We start from the raw sequence: 16,299 nt of genomic DNA, 5'->3' as shown, positions 1-16,299 counted from the left end.
TCACATTTCTCCCCAACTTAAAAGATTTCGTCCTCGAAATCTCAAACATCTCTATATACATAACATTGACAAATATATAATATGTCACCAGTTATAGTACATATCAAAACTAAAATCACAAAATGGATCATCATACATTGAATACAATGGAACAAGTGAAATAGAATCAAACAAGTGCGGATATGATTCTCGCATCTTGCTTTCTAATTCCCATGTTGACTTCTCCACACCATGTCGTGTCCATTGCACTCGAACCAAAGGAATCGATTTGTTACGCAATATTTTCTCCTTCTGATCCATAATGCGAACAGGTTGTTCGATATAGGAAAGAGAAGGATCAAGTTCAACCTCATCAGGTGCAAGTACATGTGATGGATCTGGTTCATACTTTCTCAACATAGAAACATGAAATACATCATGAATGGCAGATAAAGCTGGTGGCAATGCTAACCGATAAGCAAGATCCCCAACTCGATCAATGATCTCGTATGGACCAACATATCGAGGTAATAACTTCACTCGCATGCCAAATCGAACAGTGCCTCTAAAGGGAGATATTTTCAAAAATACTTTGTCACCTTTCTGGAATTCCAAAGGTCTTTTTCGTTTATTCGCATAACTCGTTTGACGATCCTGGGCAGCTTTCATCTGCTGTCGAATCAACTGAACCTTATCATTCATTTCCTGTATCATTTCAGGTCCAGCCATTTGTCTTTCACCAATTTCATCCCAGAATAACAGTGATCTACATCGTCTCCCATATAGGGCTTCAAACGGTGTCATACCAATACTCGTTTGAAAGCTATTATTATAAGAAAATTTAACCAATGGTAAGGCATCTTTCCATCCCATTATGAAATCCATCACAATAGCACGTAACATATCCTCTAACGTTTGAATTGTACGCTCAGTTTGGCCATCAGTTTGAGGATGATAAGCAGTACTCATAGCCAAACGCGTACCCATCGCTTCTTGAAAACTACAACAGAATTTAGAAGCAAACCTGGGATCACGATCAGATACAATTGAGACTAGAACACCATGCAGTCTCACAATATTCTCGATGTATAAACGGGTCATTCTCTTATAAGGATAAGTCTGCTCATACGGAATAAAATGCGCAGATTTCGAAAGTCGATCAATAATAACCCAAATAGCATCACAGCCCTTGGGCGAACGAGGTAAATGAGTCACAAAATTCATAGCAATATGTTCCCAATTTCATTTTGGGATTTCGAGACTATGGAGTAATCCTCCAGGTTTCATTTTCTCGGCTTTCACTTGCTGGCAGACAAGACATTTCAAAATAAATTCAGCAATGTCCTTCTTCATACGTCTCCACCAAAATTGAGGTCTCAATGTCAAATACATCTTTCGTCCTCCAGAGTGAATACTGTATTTGCTACAATGTGCTTCTCGAAGAAGGGCAGATTTCAAATCAGAATCATCAGGAACTACCAGCCGACCATTAAGTCGCAAAGAATCATCAGAAGAAATCTGAAATCCAGACAGATGTCCTGCAGATACAAGTTCTTTCGACTTTTGGACCTGAGCATCTCTTCGTTGAGCCTTTCGTATTTTCGATATCAAGTTCGGCTCAATTTGCAATGCTGAGACAGTGACAGAATTCCAATTCGAGTGAAAATTCTAGCCAGGAGTACATATATCCTCGTGTACTTTGGCGACATAAACAGATGCTAACACAGAATCATGAACTTTACGGCTAAGGGCATCCGCAGTAACATTCACCGATCCAGGGTGATACTGAATCTCACAATCAAAATCCTTTAGGAGATCCATCCACTTGCGTTGCCTCATATTCAAATCAGATTGAAAAAAGAGATATTTCAGACTCTTATGGTCCGAATAAATAACAAGCTTTTCTCCGTACAAATAATGACGCCAGATCTTCAAAGCAAACACAATGGCGGCCAATTCAAGATCATGAACAGGGTAACGAGTTTCATGAGATTTCAATTGACGAGACGCATAAGCAACCACCTTGCCATGTTGCATCAGAACACAGCCCAAACCTTTACCAGACGCATCTGTACACACCACAAATCCTCCGGTACCTGAAGGAATAGTAAGCACAGGTGCTGTGATCAATCTCGTCTTCAATTCAAGAAAACTAGCTTCACATTCACTGACCAAATGAATCTCTGATTCTTCTGTGTCAGTTGAGTAATAGGTTTAGCTATCTTCGAAAACCCTTCAATAAAGCGACGATAATAACCCGCCAAACCCATGAAGCTACGTATCTCAGGAACATTCGTAGGTCTCGGACAATTCAATATAGCTTCAACCTTCACAGGATCAACAGATATGCCATGTCTCAAAATGACGTGGCCTAAAAATACCAATTTGTCCATCCAGAATTCACATTTGGACAATTTAGCATATAAATGACTCTCCTTTTTCGATTTCCAATATACAAGAATATCATCGATAAAAACAATAACGAATCGGTCTAGAAAATCTCGAAAGACACGATTCATTAGATCCATAAATACGGCAGGAGCATTCGTAAGACAAAAAGGCCTAACCAAGAACTCATAGTGGCAATACCTCGTACGAAAAGCAGTTTTAGACATATCTTCGTCTCGAACTTGTACTTGATGATACCCAGAATGAAGATCAATCTTAGAGTAAACAGAAATACCCTGAAACTGATCAAATAAATCATCAATACGAGGAAGTGGGTACTTGTTTTTCACAATAGCCTGATTCAGTTGTCTATAGTTGATACACATTCGCATAGTACCATCTTTTTTCCGAACAAATAAAACTTGAGCTCCCAAAGGTGATACACTCGGTCGAATATATCCATTATCAAGAAGATCCTGTAATTGTTCTTTCAGTTCTTTCAATTCTAATGGTGCTATGCGATAAGGAGCTTTAGATATAGGTGCAGTCCCCGACATAAGATCAAACTAAATTCAACTTCTCGATGATGAGGAAAGTCAGGAATCTCATCGGGAAATACATCCGGGAATTCTTTCGCAACAAGAATATCAGATAAAAAGGCTCCTTCTTAGAGACATCAATAGCGTAGATAAGATAACCATCATCTCCGCTAGTCAAAAGTCAAGAAATTTCCAAACAACATACCAATGGAATTTTGGCTTGGGAACCCTTGCCATAAAAATTACATATGGGTCCATCAACAGGTCGAAATCGAACCACTCCATGAAAACAATCAACAGTAGCTCGATTTGTCGTCAAGATATCCATGCCAACAATACAATCAAAGTCATGCATTGGAAGGACAATCAAATTCAGAAATATCACATTGTCCTCATAAATCAATACACAATTATGCACAACTTGCTCAGACAAAATAATCTTTCCTACTGGCGTGGCTATCGATAGTGTATCATACAATGGGGTACACATAATATCATGCGATGCAACAAATGCATGAGATATGAATGAGTGGGATGTTCCTGTATCAAATAAAACACATGCAGGATAATCGCAAATCATGCAAATACCTGCAATCACACCACCAGGAGCTTCCTTCGCCTGATCCTCGGTCATAGCATACACTCGAACACCCGGTCCTCGATATCGTGGAACATTCGACTGTTGGAAAGAGGGAACAGGAACAGCAGGGTTCATCATACTAGGGCCACCTCTAAATCCTGGCTGGGGTTGAGAAGAAGTCGTACCCCTGTTCGGACATACTCGAGAGAAATGGCCTTCTTGTCCACACTGATAACAAGTACCAAACATACCTCGACACTGCTCGATAGTATGTTTGCCTCCACAATGGCTACAATAAGGAGCAATCACGGGACTCCCTCTCTGGGATCCACTGGAACTCGAAGAAGATGAAGAGGCAGCACCAGTCTTCTTGAACTTCTAACCTCTTGGACGCAAAGTAGGCTACTGAGCTGTCACTGGAGGTGGAGGAGTATACCGTGGACCTCCTCGCCTTAGTCCATCCTCGGCTGCCTTGGCTCGTTCAACTGCCTCTGCGTAGCTAGTAGGCAAATCAGAAATGACAAAAGTATAAATAACAGGATGTAATCCTAACAAACCTGTTATATTTTGCTTTTGTATTCACAGCTACGTGAGGTGCATACTTCAACAAAATCGAAAACTTCGAAGCATATTCTACAACAGTCATCGTTCCCTGCTGCAGATTATTAAATTCATTCTCTTGGGCAGTATAATAGGAAGGAGGAGAATACTGCTCCAAAAACTGGGCCTTGAAGACATCCCATGTGACTTCAATCTCGGCTTCTTTCAATCCAATCTCAGCGGCTTCCCACCAAGATTTTGCTCGGTCTTTTAGTTGATAAAGGACAAGTTTCATTCGCCGAGCCTTAGAGTATTCAACAATATTAAACAGATGCTCGATATCCTTCAACCAAGCCTCTGCTCTTTCTGCACTCTCGGTGCTAAAGAACCTCGGTGGTTTCAAATCCTGGAATCGAGCCATCACTAAATCCATGGACAATCCTTCAAATTGTCCAACTATCCTATAAGTACTGCTACTCGCAGTTTCATTCGTGGGATCCATCTACAAATCAGAGGATGAATATCACAAATCAAAATCAATTCCACATCATCATCATCTCATATCATCAATCTCATCAATACTTACTCAAACTTAAATCAAATAGGAGTAAGTAATATAAATAAATAAAACACATACGCACAATTCATTTGTGCCTATTCACGTGTACACAAAACTCAATCGAGAATTCCCAGCTATGCTCTGATACCAATCTGTGTGGGGCCCTTAACTCCTAATCGTTATTATAATACAATCTGATTTGGGTTAATTAATTACAGCGGAAAACGAGTTTAAATTTTCTTTACAATGAGCCCAAAATATCTTATTTTAATACTAAAAAATAGTATTTCATCTCACATCATAAAATATGCCCACACATAATCAAACCCAAATACAGACAAACAATCATATCCTCGGGACATGCCCCGGTATATATATACATATATAAACTGGGAAACAAAACATAAAATCTCAGCTCAAACTGTGACTCCCTCCAGAAGCACCATCTCGGGTCTCCTGATATCCTAGAGTATCAGTCATTGTCCACATACAAAGACAACAACAGCTCCATCTGGGGTGAGCAAAGCTCAGTCTGAAGCAACCACAATATATACCACAGATATCTAAACAATAATATATGATATGCAATGCATGTATGTCGTGGAGGTATCAGGTCAAATGCCCATCAACTGAGCACATGTCATAATCAAACGAATCGCTATCAAATCAATGCTCGAGCTGGCACACCGGCCTCAATCAGGGATACTCATATGATAACGTCGACAAAGCGTCATCAAATCCCAAATCTCAATCAATCATCGGGGCCACAAATGACTATGCTTTAAGGGTCATGTAATACCAAACATAGCATCGTGTTTACAAACCCCAGAATCAAATCAAATCATATCAGGGTATCCAAAGATCATAGCTCAACGTGCATGTCATGTATGCCACATAAACTCAACAAATAAGGCATATAGACATGTATTCTCAATCTAATCAATCAAACATATATCATATGATACAGATACCTGTCATATGTTACTCGGTCGCAACATACATCAATTCTTCGTTTCCAGTTGATGTAGCTTTAGATTGCAGTATAATAATCTATCTACATCAATAACATATTCGTTTCAATCAATAACATAATTCAAAATCAACAATATAAGTTTCAAATATCTTTTGAAACTTCAAAATTCATATCAAATCGAAATCATAACATAATTCAATTCCGACTTCAAAACTTAGTTTTTGTCGGTTAATCTGCCACATATATTATCAGAATTAATAATAACTGACAAAAAATTCTTCAATATCAATCCAATGATTAAAATTTCCTATTTATAATAAATTGAGAATAATTCAAAATAACATCACTATAATCATCTCTTCTTCGTTAAAATCATACATTATTCAACAATATTCAATTTCAGTATGATTTAGCAATTTATTGGATTTATTTCAAAAATCGACGAATTTCAAACATCACCAAAAATATAAAATTTATACCTCAAATCGAAGACCTCGTGTCAACAATCCCAGAACTGAAGTCGGTTCGTCGATGGATAAACCGATAAGTCGCACGATCGAAAAAAAAATAAAATTTATTTCCTCTCCTCTCCCTCACGCCTGTGTCGATGTAATGGAAAATTGTGATGCGGTGGATTCAATTCCACCGTCTCAACCTTTAAGTTTTTTTTTTTAAATTTTAATATTATAATATATTATATAATATAATATAATATAATATATACTATTTAACATTTTAACCTCGATATATCCCTTTTCGGACCAGCCAAACGATAGAATTTTCAAAAACTCAAAACATGAAACTTCTATATCTTTGAGTTTTCTACGTTATATCCAAATTTCAAATCATTTGGACTTCATATGACCGAGATATGTCATTAATTACCATTTTATCCTTAAAATTAATTCATTATTTTTCAACTTATTTACGAAAATACCATCAAAAAATTAATTGAATATATTTCCACTTATTTACAAAAATGCCATCAATACTTTTTCATTTTCGGGGTCTCACATAATGCATCTTGTATTTTTTAAATTTCAGTTTGCAGGATCAATCAAGAACCAATATCAATATGATGAAGTCAAAAGTGAATGATCGAATTCGTCTACTCTTATGTAGGTGCTTAAATGGATCGTGTGCGTTGGGATAATATTTGGTTTGTCATTGTGTATTTTAGGAAATACTTGTGGATATATATACTTTTAGTTTTGTGGATATACTTGTGGATATTTTTTTGGATTATACTTGTGAATACATTTTTGGGTTATATTACAAAAAAATGAAGTCTTTTAAATCGACTACTTCGTCAATAAATGTAAATTGTGAAGTAAAAAAAATACCAACTACTTCAACAAATAAAAATTACGGTGAAATTATAGAATATATTTACTTCATCATAGTTCCATAACAACGAAGTCGTTTATATCAATTATTTCACCAAAATACAAAACATGTGAAGTTATACAAAACATTTACTTCGTCAATCAATGTTAACTATGAAGTTATATATAAGCTATTATTTCTGCACTTTACGAAATCGATGAAGTAAAAGATATTGTTTTACTTCGTCATCGGTCTAATTTCGGACCGGTTTTCCCTCATTGAACTGGCCAAAGACTTTACTAATTTCTTGGATACAATTTCGATTATAATACGAAGTAAAATAGTACCCTATTACTTCATGTGCGTCTACTTCGATAATTATTTACCTATGACTTCATTGAATATGAGAAGTAAATAAAAGAAATTCTATTGTGAGTATAAGGAATCTCTGGCAGAGTAATACATGTACTTTATGGAAAGATGTATCCTTATTTGCACATATCATGTCACTATGCTTACTCAAGATACATCATGTAGTTATCAAATTCATATGCAATTCTCAATATATCAATGGTTGCGGATTCGATCAATATTTATGTATTGAAAAGATCATACTATATGTTAACCATATCTTATGGTTATTGCAGGCAATATCAGTGATACATAAGTGATCATGGGAAGATGTTACTAGACGCTCTTACTATGAGCCGATGAGTTCAATCAGACTTGAGTTCTGACGTTCTTGTGATCAAGGGGTTGATACATAAAATGTGGCTAACAAGGTTAAGCTCAAATAAGAAACAAATGTTTTTTTAAATCACACGAATTGTGAACTCATGGGTAGGTATATCACTGAATCATTGGGTGTTAAACAAGTATTGGATTCTATGTTCTCGTTAAGATAGTAATTCGACGAGTTGAATTTTATAATTAACTTTGATAGAGATAAAAAAAATATTTCTTATAAAAGAGTTTATAAGTAGATTCTATATTTGTAAATTGTGGAAGTTAGCTTGGCTACGAATTATGTGAGGATAGTGAAAATGTCTAATTTATTAAGGGAATTCCAAAAAAAGCAGCTGCCAATAGTAACAATTTTTTTATCCTCGTCACATAGGCCATGTGGGGACCCGAACGCTAACTAATTTTCTTCAATCATAATTGGGATTAAAAAGGATCAATTAAATGTGCTAGGTCAATTTTTTTTTTTTAAATGTTGAACACCTCATACACAAATGTTCAAAATACTACAACAAGTCATGTTCCATCTTATTCAATTTACAAGATCAAGTTCAATATCTACAATATGATCAAAGATACAAAACTTGTTCCACAATAACGTCATAGCAACTAGTGTTAAACAACTACATGTCAAGTGTATAACAACCAAATTACATCTAAGCCCAGATCACCACTCTAATCTCGATCTTTCATACTCTTCTCGACCCTGATCTTGTCCCACCTGTTGTCATGCACACATACAAAACAACAACAGCCGGATAACTCCGGTGAGAAACATATTTCCCAGTATAAAAAAAGTATACATGCATGTCATATAAACATATACCAAAGCATAAAACATTTATCAACCGCATGTATCATAATCTGAGAAAAACATAAATCGATATAAAGCTTTAAATCAAACTCTTTAACTCTTAATTTGTGACTCGACTCTTAACTAGGGATCCCGGTTTGAACAAGAACGTAACAAGTCTCCCACCTACTCTTCCCGTCTAGGTGGTGGTACGTTCTGATTCTCGGAATTCGGCAAACTATATCGAGTAACTACAATTGGAGTCGATCTTCTCCTAACCGAATCGATATAAACCAAACGTCCAGTGACTTGGCACCTCTGCCAAAGACTCTTAATACATGCTTTTCTATAACTCAATAGATTAGCATATTAATCTTAAGAACTTTAAACACATCAAAGCAATAACAATATAAAATGTGGTTTTGGGAAACTCAAGTTATATCTTACTCGAGTTCTCTCTCCCGGTTTAACATTGATTTATACCTTTCTATTCGTAGTTCTTGGTTGACGCAACAAATCTCAATCTGGCTTTGTTCGTTCTTCGAAGCCTTCAATACCAGATCTGGAATGACATTTTCAAGAGGCACAATATGAACATACTACTCAAAGCAAGACATGGTAGGATCAATCTCAATCTAATTACATTTCGACGGCATAACATCGCAATCTCGAGATATCCGGCAACTCAAACATCAATAGATACAAACCACAACTCATAATCAGCCCACAATTTCAAAATCTGTACAATCTCATTCAACATAGGCTGGAAAAATGATAACAATTGCATACACTGTCTGTTCTTCGATCCGATTTCGATTACAGGCTTACTATAATCTCAAGAATACATAATATCAATCAAATTAGGATTTCTCCAATACCAAATTTTCGAACCATGTAGGAAAGTAATAAAACTTACATCTTTTCGAAGATCTTGACGAGAGAAGCACGAAATTAAACTCGGATCGAAAATCGGATGGCTGGATCTTGCACAATTAAAATTTTAAAAGATGATGAAGCTTGAGGATTTCTCCATGGAATCTCGATTCTTAGCTGCAAATTCAGAATTGGAAAATGAGGATTGAAGTTGAGTACATGTTCAAATGCATGGCAGGACAAGTGTCCAATTTTTATACATCACTGCTCGCGCATATGCACGTCCAATACTCGCGCATATGCACGTCCAATACTCGCGCATATGCGCGAGACCTAATGTCTCGGCACTTAGGACTTCTTCTGCTCGCGCATATGTGCGCCTCTTCTCATGCATATGTGCGAGACTCTCCGTCTCGGCATTTTAAAATTCACCATCTCGCGCATATGCGCACCTAGTCTCGCTCATATGCGCGAAGTCTTCTGCCTCGGCGTTTGGCTGCTCGCACATATGCGCACCTCATCTCTGCGCATATACGCAAGGTCTTCTGCCTCCACATTTATCTTCTCATTTTCCCCAAGTTTTTCTCGGAGTTTGTCCTTCCATAATCACATCAATTCATCAATTAAATAATTTCGGATTAAATAATATAATCTCGGGCATTACAATTCTCCCCATCTGAGACATGATTTCGTCCTCGAAATAGCAGGCAATCAAATCACATAAGATAAGAATATATAACAGAAGCTGAATGAGAAACTCACATTAGTGAAACAACTCTGGAAATTTCTGTCTCATGTCTGATTCAGCCCAAGTGGCTTCTTTAACGCCATGACGACTCCATTGAATTTTCACAAGTGGAATAGTCTTCGTTCTAAGCTGCTTTTCTTTACAATCTAGAATCTGAAGTGGTTTCTCAAAATAACTCAGAGTTTCATCGAGTTCGGCCTCATCAGGATGAAGGACATGAGAAGCATCAGGAATATATTTCCGCAGCATAGACACATGAAAGACGTCACGTATTCCAGATAGAGAAGGAGGAATAGCGAGTCAATAGGCACGATTACCTATCTTCTCAAGAATCTCATAAGGACCAATATAACGTGGAGAAAACTTCCCTCGTCTGCCAAATCTGACAACGCCTCTAAAAGGAGAAATCTTCAAAAATAATCTATCTCCTTGCTCAAACTGTGAGGCCCGGGGCCGAAGAGGGCGGGGGGTGATTGCCGGTGCCATGAGGTTGCACGGACAATGAGAGGCTCCTGGCAGGATTCTAGGTGGAGGGAACATGGATGAACCAATCTCACACCGGAATGAGAGGGATTCCGAGACTTTTCAATGTAATGGACTGTACAGTTGAAGAAGGATTAAAAGATTTGATTTGTACTACTCATATCACGAAGGTGCATCTTCTTTTCGATAGCTCATCACATAAGAAATCCAAAGTTAAGCATGCTTGACTTGGGGCAATTTTGGGATGGGTGACATCCTGGTATGTTTTCTAGGGTGCGTGTGAGTGAGGACATAAGCACGCTGGAAAGACTCGTCTTGGTACAGTGAGGACAGTCGTCAAATCTGGGGCGTTACAGTTGGTATCAGAGCCGACCTCTCCGAGTACGGTGTGGTTCGAGGACGAACCAAGCGGAAGCTGGTGGGCATGTGAGGCCCGGGGCCGAAGAGGGCGGGGGGTGATCGCCGGTGCCATGAGGTTGCACGGACAATGAGCGGCTCCTGGCAGGCTTCTAGGTGGAGGGAACATGGATGAACCGATCCCACACCAGAATGAGAGGGATTCCGAGACTGTTCAAATTAATGGACTGTACAGTTGAAGAGGGCTTAAAAGATTTGATTTGTACTACTCATATCACGAAGGTGAATCTTCTTTTCGGTAGCTCATCACATAAGAACTCCAAAGTTAAGCGTGCTTGACTTGGGACAATTCTGGGATGGGTGACCTCCTGGGAAGTTTTCTAGGGTGCGTGTTAGTGAGGATATAAGCACGCTGGAAAGACTCGTCTTGGTACAGTGAGGATAGTCGTCGAATATGGGACGTTACACAAACTCTAAATGTCGACGTCGAATATTTGCATATTTGGCATGTCTATCCTGAGCTGTTTTCATTCTCTGCTGAATCAGTTTTACTTTCTCAGTCATATCTCGAATCATTATCAGGCCCAATTTCAGGTACTTCGGAGATATCATCGCAGTAGAGAGGGGATATGCACTTCTTGCCGTACAAAGCTTCAAACGGAGCCATCTCTATACTCGTCCGATAGTTGTTGTAGGAGAATTCACAAAGTGGTAAAGAATCTTGCCAACTAGTGCCCAAATCATCACTATAGCTCTAAGCATATCCTCCAATGTCTGTATAGATCTTTCTGATTGTCCGTCTGTCTGAGGATGATATGCAATACTCAAGTGTAATTCCGTACCTAGAGCTTGTTGCAAACTGTGCCAAAAGTGCGAAGTAAATCGAGGATCCACGATCTGATACGATAGACTTTGGCACGCCATGCAATCTGACCACTTCTCTGACATAAATCTCTGCCATCTGGTCGTGTCTATACATCATTCGGTATGGAATGAAACACGTTGATTTGGTCAATCTGTCAATAACGACCCAAATCACATCACAACCTCAGGAGGATCGTGGTAGCTTCATAACAAAATCAATGGAAATGTGGTACCATTTCCATTCTAGAATAGATAAGCTATGCAACAGCCTTCTGGTTTATTTCTTTCTGCTTTCACCTATTGGCAATTCAAACATCTGGACACAAAATCTGCAATATCTGATTTCATCTGTTTCCACCAAAACTGTTTCTTCATATCATTGTACATGTTTCTGCCACCATGATGAATACTCAAATGACTACAGTGTGCTTCTGTCAAAATCTGTTGTCTCAAGTCTGAAATATCTGGCACAACAAGATGATTATTCACATATAACACATTATCACGAACCTGATATTCTGATTGATGCCCTGATCTGACCATCATAATCGAATTTTGAATATTCTGATCAATTTTCTGTGTTTCTTTGATTCTTAAAATCAGCTCTGGTTCGACTTGAATGGTATACAGTCTCAAAGGTTGATAATCTGTATCAAATTCTAGTCCTGAAAGACAGCAATCTTCAATCAAATTCGAGACACCAACCATCGATAGGAATAAATAACATACCTTTCGACTTAGTGCATCAGCTGTTGCATTTGATTTTCCCGGGTAGTATTTGATTTCACAATCAAAATCTTTCAACAAATCAAGCCATCTACGTTGTCTCATATTCAATTCTGACTCTGAAAATAGATATTTCAAACTCTTGCGATCAGAATAAATTTCAAATTTCTCACCATATAGATAGTGTCGCCAGATCTTCAATGCAAATACGATGACAGCCAATTAAAGATCATGAATCGGGTAGCGAGTCTCATGTGATTTTAATTGTCTTGTGGCATAAGTAATAACATGTCCCCGCTGCATCAAAACACAACCTAATCCCTCGTGAGAAGCATCATAATAAACAACAAAATCACCAGTACCTTACGGGATAGTCAACACCGGAGCACTGGTTAATCTTTTTTTCAACTCCAGAAAACTAAATTCACACGCCTATGACCAAACAAAAGGGGCATTCTTCTGAGTCATCTGAGTAATCGGCTTAGCAATACTGGAGAAATATTTAATGAATCGACGATAGTAGCCCGCTAAACCCATAAAACTGCGTATCTTTGGCACTGGTGTCGGTCTAGGCCAATTGATCACAAGCCTTCACTTTGCTAGGATCAAAAGAAATATCATCTCCAGATATAATGTGTCCCAGAAATACAACTTGTTTCAGCCAAAACTCACATTTCGATAGCTTTGCATAAAGTTTCTCAGTTCTTAGAGTCTTCGATACAATTCTCAAATGCACAGCATGATCAATCAGATTCTTTGAATAAATTAGAATATCATCAATAAAGATAATCACAAAGTCATCAAGATATTTCTGAAATATACGGTTCATCAGACCCATAAATACAGCTGGAGCATTCGTTAATCCAAACGGCATGACTATAAATTCATAGTTGCCATACCTGGTTCTGAAATCTGTCTTTGATATATCAGAATCTCGGACTCTCAACTGATGATATCCAGATCTCAGATCGATCTTGGAATAAATAGAAGAACCCTGCAATTGATCAAACAAGTCATCAATACGAGGCAAAGGTTATTTATTCTTTATCGTATCCTTGTTTAATTGGCGATAATCAATGCAAGAGTCTCATTGAACCATCTTTCTTTCTGACAAACAGTACTGGAGCTCCCAGGGAGAAACACTCGGTCTGATGTAATCATTGGCTAGTAAATCCTCTACCTGATCTTTCAATTCTTTCAGTTCAACTGGTTCCATTCTGTATGGAGTTTTAGAAATAGGTACTGTACCTGATATCAGTTCAATGCTGAAGTTTATTTCTCGGACTGGAGGCAAACCCGGAATCTCATCTGGGTAGACGTCAGCAAACTCACATACCAATGGCAAATCTGCCAATCAAGGGCTCGACTTCAGTACATCTACTGAATATACAAGGAATCTCTCTGCTCCCTTCTGTAATAATTGAGTCATAAACAAAGCAGATATCAAAGGAATTCGAGCTCTGGAACCCTTACCGTAAAATTTCCATTCATCAGCCATCTTAGGTCTGAATCTTACAATTTTCTGGAAACAATCTACGATAGCTCTATACTTGGTCAGCATATCAATACCAATAACTCAGTCGAAATCAGACAAACCGAGTACAATACAATCTAACTCTATCTCATTACCATCATACTGCAGCATACAATGTCTAATAGAATTCACTGATATAAGACCTCTCCCCAAAGGTGAAGAGACAGATACTACAGTAGATAATAACTTAATAGGCAAAGCATGCATCAATGCAAATCGCTCAAAGATAAAAGTATGAGATGCACTTGTATCTATCAACAGATAAGCAGGGTAACCACAAAGAGAACAGTTACCTGCAACCACATCATCAGGTGCTTCCTGGGCCTGTTCCTCGGTCAATGCAAATACTCTGGCCTGCTGTCTCGGAGGCTGACTAACAGTCTGGCTTCCTCCTGGCCTCGGGTGTGACTGGGTAGTGGGTGGCTGGAAAGAGTGAACAGCAGATGATCGTCTATCAGCCTGAGCCACTGATCCAGATGATTCTGCTCCCTGGGATCGTTGAGAACCTCGCTGTGGACAGACTTTGGCGAAATGTCCTAGCTGTCGGCATATGTTGAAACTACCAAGCACTCCTTGGCATTGCTCTGTTAGATGTATTCCTCCACATGTTCTGCAATAGACACCTGTATAATTCTGGCCAGAACCGGTTTGTCGTGAACCAATGGAGCTAGATGAACTACTTCCAGAATTCTTAAACTGTCTCCCTCGGGCTTTCACAGCATCATTCTTCCCACTGCTGCTACCACCACTATCAAATCTGGGAGGTGGTTGGTGGAACTGGGCTGAAGGTTGTTGTTGTTTCGGTGTCTGAACGACATACAAAGTTCCTCGTTGCTTGATCAAGCCCGCTTCAGCTCCCTTTGCTCTGTTCAAGGCATCAGCAAAATTATTTGGTCGCCCTGTGTTTACCAGTGTAAAAATCTCAGGATTCAATCCATTAATGTACTGATCATCCTACGGCTTCATCATTATCAACAACGTGAGGAGCAAAACGTAGCAAGGTAGAGAATTTGGTCACATATTCTTCAATATTCAGATGACCCTGTTTCAAGTTAGCAAACTCTGCACCCTTGTCCTTTCTGTACGATACTGGGAAGAATCGTTGATAAAATTTGGCTTTAATGATCTTCCATGTAATCACTGTACCTTGATGCTCTAAAGCTGTCTTGGTTGTGAGCCACCAGCTTTTTGCAACCTCATGTAACTGGTGCCCAATCAGTCTGACTCTACGCTCATCTGTATAGTCAAATGAATCAAACAACATCTCAATATCATCAAGCCAGCTCTCGCAGTCGATAGACGTTTCAGTGCCTTTCAAAGTCGGCAGTTTGAATGACTGAAATCTCTTTAACAATGTTTCCATGGGTGTCGCTGTAACATTCATCGGATTATTTGAAGTACTACCCTGTTCTGGGGCTCTTCGAGGAGGCATATCTGATTATCAAAATAGTTAGTAATCAATCTAACAAATCTGTCTTCGTCTGATCATCATATTCTGATCAAGAATCGGTTCTGATTCATTCTCTAATAATACACGCTTCCAATCAAATCAGATAATCAAGTAAACATGTATTTTCCAAAGCAGTAAAACATGTTGTCATACTAGCATATCATTATGCAATCAACATTACAATAAATCGCATGCTAGTATCATACAAGCAAGAAAGAAAACTCAATGTACCTCGCTCACTCAGCTTCTATTTCAGTCTAAGGAACGTACAGCTCTGATACCACCTGTTGTGGGGACCCGGACGCTAACTCATTTTCTTCAATCATCATTGGGATTAAAACGGATCAATTAAATGTGCTAGGTCAAATTTTTTTTTTAAATGTTGAACACCTCATGCACAAATGTTCAAAATACTACAACAATTCATGTTCCATCTTATTCAATTTACAAGATAAAGTTCAATATCTTCAACATGATCAAAGATACAAAACTTGTTCCACAATAACGTCATAGCAACTAGTGTTTAACAACTACATGTCAAGTGTATAACAACCAGTTTACATCTATTCTCGGATCACCACTCTAATCTCGATCTTTCATACTCTTCTCAACCCTGATCCTGTCTCCACCTGTTGTCATGTACACATACAAACACAACAACAGCCGGATAACTCCGGTGAGAAACATATTTCCCAGTATAAACAACGTATACATGCATGTCATATAAACATATACCAAAGCATAAAACATTTATCAACTGCATGTATCATAATCTGATAAAAACATAAATCGATATAAAGCTTTAAATCAAACTCTTTAACTCTTAATTTGTGACTCGACTCTTAT

Source organism: Primulina tabacum, chromosome 13 (genome assembly GCF_025594145.1).
Source record: "Primulina tabacum isolate GXHZ01 chromosome 13, ASM2559414v2, whole genome shotgun sequence".
NCBI lineage: Eukaryota > Viridiplantae > Streptophyta > Magnoliopsida > Lamiales > Gesneriaceae > Primulina > Primulina tabacum.
The sequence above is the reverse complement of the archived record's forward strand: the minus strand, read 5'-3'. Positions refer to the sequence as shown.